The sequence below is a fragment of the Fopius arisanus genome, unplaced genomic scaffold, assembly GCF_000806365.1.
Source record: "Fopius arisanus strain USDA-PBARC FA_bdor unplaced genomic scaffold, ASM80636v1 scaffold00183, whole genome shotgun sequence".
Taxonomy (NCBI): Eukaryota; Metazoa; Arthropoda; class Insecta; order Hymenoptera; family Braconidae; genus Fopius; species Fopius arisanus.
The window spans coordinates 6,772-13,571 of record NW_011887922.1 but is presented as its reverse complement, the minus strand read 5'-3'; the positions used below and the strand labels follow the sequence as shown (position 1 = coordinate 13,571).

The following is a 6,800-nucleotide window of genomic DNA, read 5'->3' as shown; positions in this document are numbered from 1 at the left end:
GTGAACGTGTCCAGACGCACATCCACACAATACCCCCTGGGGGGCACACCTGCACCTGCACGTCCATTTCCTGGAAAAAAGGGGGGAGGGGGCGTGAGAAATTCCCCAATACTGGCCACTTACTACTGATAGGCACTCAGAAAGGGTGCCTGATACATCAATTCGTGACGGTCCTTGTGGCCATACTCGACAAAGTTATGAGATCGACTATTATGACGGCAAGGTCGTGCGTGAGGTGGTGGATGAGATAGTGCCGCATGCGAGCAAGCCAGAAAATGGTAAGTTTCCACTTGTAATTGTCGATATATGTTAGAAAAATGCGTGATAGTGATCCATATTTATGTTTGATTACAGATACGAGCTCCATTGACGCTCCATCAGTGAAACCCTGCTGGGTTGTGTTACAACGGTTATCACGACGGGAAACAGTTAGCTCCAAATTACCAAAATTGAAGCGGTGTGCCCCGAGGGAAAGGTGCCCGTCATGTACGCGATCTCTGGAAGAGGAACTGGAGAGGGAACGCACCCTTCAACCACCATCTTTGGAGAAGATGTCACCTACGACATATGGGAACACGCCGAAAAGGAGGCGTGTTCCCCGTGGCGGAATGATATGTTTTATTCCTTTAAAAATTCATTTTTTTACTATAATAATTTTTGTTCTGAATTTCAAGACTTGCCATACACGGCAATAAACTTTTACATTTATTTATCTTGTTTGTTAATTATCTAGTTGTTGAAGAATAAAATTATTAAACTTAAATTGTGTGTGATTATTAAATAAAAAAGAAATGGTATCAACTCGTCTCTGTCGACATTGGAATTCGCAAGGTAAGCACCCTTGGAGCCGGCTAGTCTGACCTTCGCCACCTAGGATGTGTTACCGTGGAGAAGACGTCAGAGTGCACGTGCAAAACTGCAAGATCAGCACATTGTTCCAGAGTGAGTAATCAGCTTGGTGATCGGTCGTAAGTCAGGCGTCCATTTTTTTCAGTCATCAACGAAGCGCGGTCGCGACAAGAAGCCGAGATTTTAGTGAAGTGTTCTTTGTGCCACAAGAGAGGATTATCGTGTGTGTTGTGTTGTTTTTTGTTGTTGTGTTGTGTGAACGATAAGGGTTACGGGTAAAAACTTTGTGGCCCCCCTGAGCACCGGAGGAGGAGCACAAACCAACACCCTCAACCAGCGGATGTTGCCCTGTGGTGTCGCGCCCTATGACACCCTCCTCGGATGCTGGATGGTCCTCGTCGGCGTCATCATCATCGTCGGAACTGGCCTTCATCTGGACGCCACTCGGGGGTACCATCCCCATCGCCGAAGACCCGGACCCGTACGTGCTACGGCCGGGGTACGACGGGTTGGACCCCCAGCTCCCCGACTGGAGGTGGCATCTCCGGGTGGAGCACACTTTAGTGTTCCCAACGGAGCATCTTCAAAACGACACCCGTCATCGAGGAAGGTGCGGACCACCTCACCTGGACTGGTGGGAAACGGATGGTCCGTTTCCTATGAGTATTCCTCCAGAGGAATACACCCAAGATCGTCTGGAGAGCTGGCTGACCACGGAGAGGTCACAGCTCGACGACTGGGACGCCGAAGATGAGGAGCTGGCCCAGGTGTCGCTCTTCGGTGAATCCGACGAGGACCAGGGTGTTGAGAACAATTTAAATATGGAGTGCTAGTGTGTGCCAGAATATTGACTAAGAGTGTACTTTTTTTTAGTTTAGTGTTATTTACTGACTTAGTGACTATAGGATAATGAGTAGTTCGTGACAAGCTGACGTTTTTAATGAAGCTTGTGTGCGAGGATTAACGTGCGTAAGGTAAGATGAATTATTATTATATTTTTTCGGGATTATAGGGGGGGGGGGAGCAGAATGGGTCGTTGGGCAAGTGTCGTGTCGGGGAAGGGCCTACGTGGGGTATCCTTTTCCTATTATTTAAGAAAGAACCTTGCGATATTTCGAAACCAACTCGAATCGAACTCGAATCGAACTCGAATCGAACTCGACAATGATGAGAGGATCGAACTCGAAGTAGAACGGCCATGAACGATAAAAAATTAACATAGAGTGTCGTTCGTTCAAACAAAAAAATAGGATAGATAAAATAGAATATTTTTCGGATGAAAACTAATTTCACACACGGTTGCACACACGGGTTATTTAACAAAGAAAGCCTGCGATAACTCGGAACCAACTCGAATCGAACGCGAATGAGAAATTGATTTTTTACATCAATCGAGATATAGAAAACTCGCTTAATCCAATCGATCGTACAGAGTGGATTTTACAACGCTACTATGATTCCCCGCAAGATGACACTGTTCTTCTTTCAGAAAATAAAAATATTAATATATTAATAGACAACAGTTACAGAATGCAATAAATGTTATGATGAATAATTGATGTTACTGTGTGCGGTTTATGACATAAAATGACAAATAAATAAACAATGAATTATTGAATAATAAGTTCGTAAATGTTGGTTAAAGGTCGTATGAGAATTTGCATCTTAGGCGATCCCTATTTCTATGAACGGCCGGGGGCGCTATTAAATCGCGCAGTTATGTGAAACATTTTCATGAAAACTAGGAAAGTTTACATGAATTAAAATATGATCAACTACCGGAAGTGAAGTTTCGGCATTTCCGTCCTTGACCTTTCTAGAGATCACATCGGCGAAGAACGTGCAAAATATATCCACCATGGCTGAAGAGGACAATAACCGTACACTGACGAGTAATGCAGAAATCGACGAGATTATGGATGGAGACACTGTGGTGTAAGTTTATTTTTATTATGTGAAATAAGTGATTTGGATTGATTTCTTCAAGATATAGGTTGGATTTTCTTTACCCACGTGGAAAAAAATTAATAATTTTCCCTTTTCTCGGATTATGCAAAATCTTTTAAAATACACTATATAATTTTCAGTGAAACAATGAAAGTATAAGTAATTCTGCACTGATTCTTCAGGTCAACAGCATGGACCATATAACGGTCGTTGACGATATTATTCTCACAGAAAATCAAATGCGTGCGGGTTTCAGAGTTCCTGAGAGAGAGAGGCCCAGCAGAGAACTCTCTGTATCTCTGGGTGAGCGTAGACCATCAGAAAGTGTTGAGCCAGCAGAGACTCCACGTCAAGTGCAGAGAGCTCGATTGGAACCACCATCCCCATAACATCCCCATGTATGCAGAAAACCCTCATCTCTCTCCTGTATATGATGTCAGCAAGGACACATGAGATCTTTAAAATAAGGGTATTTTAAGGTATTTTTTCAAGCACTAGAGAAAGATCAGAACTTATCTCTTAATTTTAACAGTTGAGCTTTTTTTTAATATCTATATTCATATAAGATTGCAAATGACTTTAACAGCTACCTACGGGATTTTGATTGTCAGGGAAAAAAAATAATTCGTTTTATTTGAATATTCCATCGATCTCTCAGGCATTTTCTTTTAAATCTTCTGGTAAATATTCAGTTTTTGAATTCAAACACGCTCTAACATTCAAAGAATTAGTTGAAGCAAAAAACAAATATTTACAATTGATGAAATTGAAAAAATGCATAAAAATTTCATTGAAACTCGATTAAAATTAGTAAAATTTGATTCCAGTGAAGCGATTCACTTTTCACAGATGTACATTATTATGTTGAATAGTTTGCACACTATAATTTTCTCGATTTTCAATTTGTTGAGCAGAGAGAGAAGGCCGGATAGACGAAACAAAATTCATTTGTTATCTGTTGATTTAATTGCAAAACAGATATTGATCAGCAAGTTCATTAGCAAGATGAAAAAAGTATAGTGCTAAGAGTATTTAAAAAATGAAAGTGTTCAAAATAGAATAAGACATAGCATTTTTTTACATTGTGTTAATTTTGTGTTACATTTGTTAAATTATGATATTAGTTTAAAGTAAGAGGACCCAAGAATAGTGTGAGGTATCTCAACTAATTTTTTATTTACTCATGAAGAAAACCACACTAAATTTTCGATTTTTGACTAAAAAAATGTATTCATTGAGAAAAATCGGAGTTAAAAAATTCAATCATTCCAACATTATCGTACAAAGAACGTTCAGTGGTGTTCTTGATAAAAAATATGATTGAGATTATCATGAGTGAGAAAAATGAAAAAAGGTCTCGCAAACACTATTTAAAGTGAAAAGACTTGAAGGATCAGTCAGTAATTTGAACTTAAGATTTTTATTAATATTTAAGCAAAGTTTACTATTGTTGTTTTTATCCATGTTGAAAAATACATGGAAATATTGAATGTATTTAAAGTCACGACTTTTATGAAAAAAAAGTAACGTTGACTATGATGTTCCAGTGATGAACAAATGAGTTTAGATTTGCGTGCAACTTGACAAATATTCTCCTGTCTTGAAAATATTGCATAAAACGACAAAGTCAGATAGACCTAAAAAGATTGATGTTGGTAATTTTAAATTTAAGAAAGAAAACTGAAAGTATTGTTCCTCTCGCATGATGCCAAAAGTATTTTTCCTGTGATGTACAAGGTAGACCAGTAAGTTAGAGAAACTTTATTGTTTTTTGTTGCATTTTTTTTTCACTACCATGGATATTCATCAACAGGATGAAAATAATGATAAATAAAATGGAGGAATCATTATAAACACAAAGATTCTGAAAAATTTGGCGAAGTATGCCTGAGAAAAAATAAACACATTATTCGAGAGAGATTAATTTAAGGTTTCGATATCATTTCCATCTTTTACTAATACGAAAATGTGATAGAACGTTGTATTATCATAATGATACAGATAAACTGTATTGTTTTTCTAATGTAGTTGGATTAATAAATGATTAAAAATATGTATTCAGTTTTATTTTTTTGTTTTTGATACTTAAACGAGTATTGATCAGAGAGATAAAAATAAGTGTGATGATAATGAATAACATTAAGATTATGACAAATGAGCATGTTCAAAATAGAATTAAAATAAAAAGTGTTTTGCGGTCCATGTGATATTGAAAAAATGATGTTCACTCCGCTGTGAGTTTATTGTAATAGTCGATGTTACTATTTGCAATGAATTTAATTCATTGTGTTAAAAAACACAGTGAATATTCTATTTGTGTTCCAGAAACGTGTCAAATAAAAAATGATTGATGCAACTATTTTTTTAAATAATGTGAATTTTGTCCTGAGGTTAATTCTGTTAGATGGCGCTATGTATATGATTCATGACAAATTTCAATTTTTCTTGTGCGCATGCGCATAAAAAACTAATTTACCGAAGTCTTCCGGAAAAGTCCGGAATTTTGGCGTCTCCAACGTGATGGGCAAGCGCAATCATCATAACCAAAACGCTTTGATAGACGGAAGCATTGATTGTTTTGTGCTCAATTAAGCGCATTATTACTTGTGGAGAAAATAAAGGTACGTTAGACAAAATATGGTTGCGAGAATAAAATCGAATCAATACAATATTCCCATTATGTTTCATAATAGTTATCTCAGAAGGATAACATTTATTATGACTTTAACACTTCATAATCATAACCTCGATTCCACTCTTGCTTTGCTGATAATGAACAACGATTTTTTTTTATTATTATAGTAAATTAAATTTGGAGAATCATCTTGATTTATTAAAAGTCTGATACGAGTTTGAAATTTATGAAACTGTCCTAATATCTGAAACTTATTTTTATTTTTCGTTGTTTAAGTCATTATTCCGAGTAAATAAGGGAAAAGAGTACAGAATTACATATTTGCTATTATATCCTATTGGAATGAATTAATTTTATTAGAAAGATTCAATCATTTCAATAATGAACATTTCCAGTATTTCTAAAGTCATTCATTCATCAGGTGAAGATTATTCAAGATTAGCGGCATTTCCAGGAGGGGATATTTCATCAGTTCAACGGAAAATAATGATAAAGGTATTAATTTATTTTTATCATCCAAAATTTATAATTTTTCATAATTATAATGAACGATAATCTTCATTTCAGGGGGAGCATTCGCTGGGCGTTAACTATGCTGAATGAAACATTGAGAATTACAAAGAAATAAAGATATTATTGAGAAATTGCAGACTTATAGATTAGATAATACTAAATCATTGACAATTACCAAGAAATAAAAACCTTATTTGGAAATTACAGACTTACAGATATTCTAGATTATCTTAGACTTTATTGATTTATTATAAAACCAGATTTGAAAAAAGAGAAGGACAACACTAATTGAATTATGTAAAAAGGAAAACAAAACCAGAACTCAGAATTATTTCGATGCTTCGTTACATTATAAAAGTTTGAGGGTTATATAAATTTCTGTTCTTCATTGTAAGGGATAAATAATTGTTAACAAATTAATAAAGAACAGTATTTTAATCATAATCTGCCAGTCTATACTTGCAAACTGAAGAATCGTTCATTGAATTTTGAAAGGTTTCATATGATAATTGTTCGAAATGTCAAAACGACTGCAGAATTCACCATCCAGATTTAACCCTAAACGAAAATATAGATTTATACATGACATTGCATCAACAGATGCAGATTCAAATTTAGCTATGACTTCGGTGCAACAAGCTAATACCGATATTGTGACTTCTAATGAATGTTCAGAGCGATTTGAATCACACTGCAATCCTGCTCCTTCTACTTCTGCAAATCCAGATGAAAGTATTCCTCAATCTATCCTTCATGAACGAATATTAACAGGATTATCATTTGTCAAAAAGCGAAATTCACACATAAATTGCCAATTAACTCCCACGATTGGCATTAAGTTACACAGTCTCAAATC

The 6,800-nt window shown here is 35.9% G+C and overlaps 1 long non-coding RNA gene across 1 annotated transcript; it reads left to right on the top strand.

Moving 5' to 3' along the window:
- The first annotated feature begins 5,347 nt into the window (after positions 1-5,347).
- On the top strand, positions 5,348-6,090 carry LOC105272468 (uncharacterized). Its single transcript, XR_892769.1, has 3 exons — positions 5,348-5,417; positions 5,853-5,926; positions 5,999-6,090. It is a non-coding gene; the product is annotated as an uncharacterized lncRNA (long non-coding RNA).
- Positions 6,091-6,800: the final 710 nt, after the last annotated feature.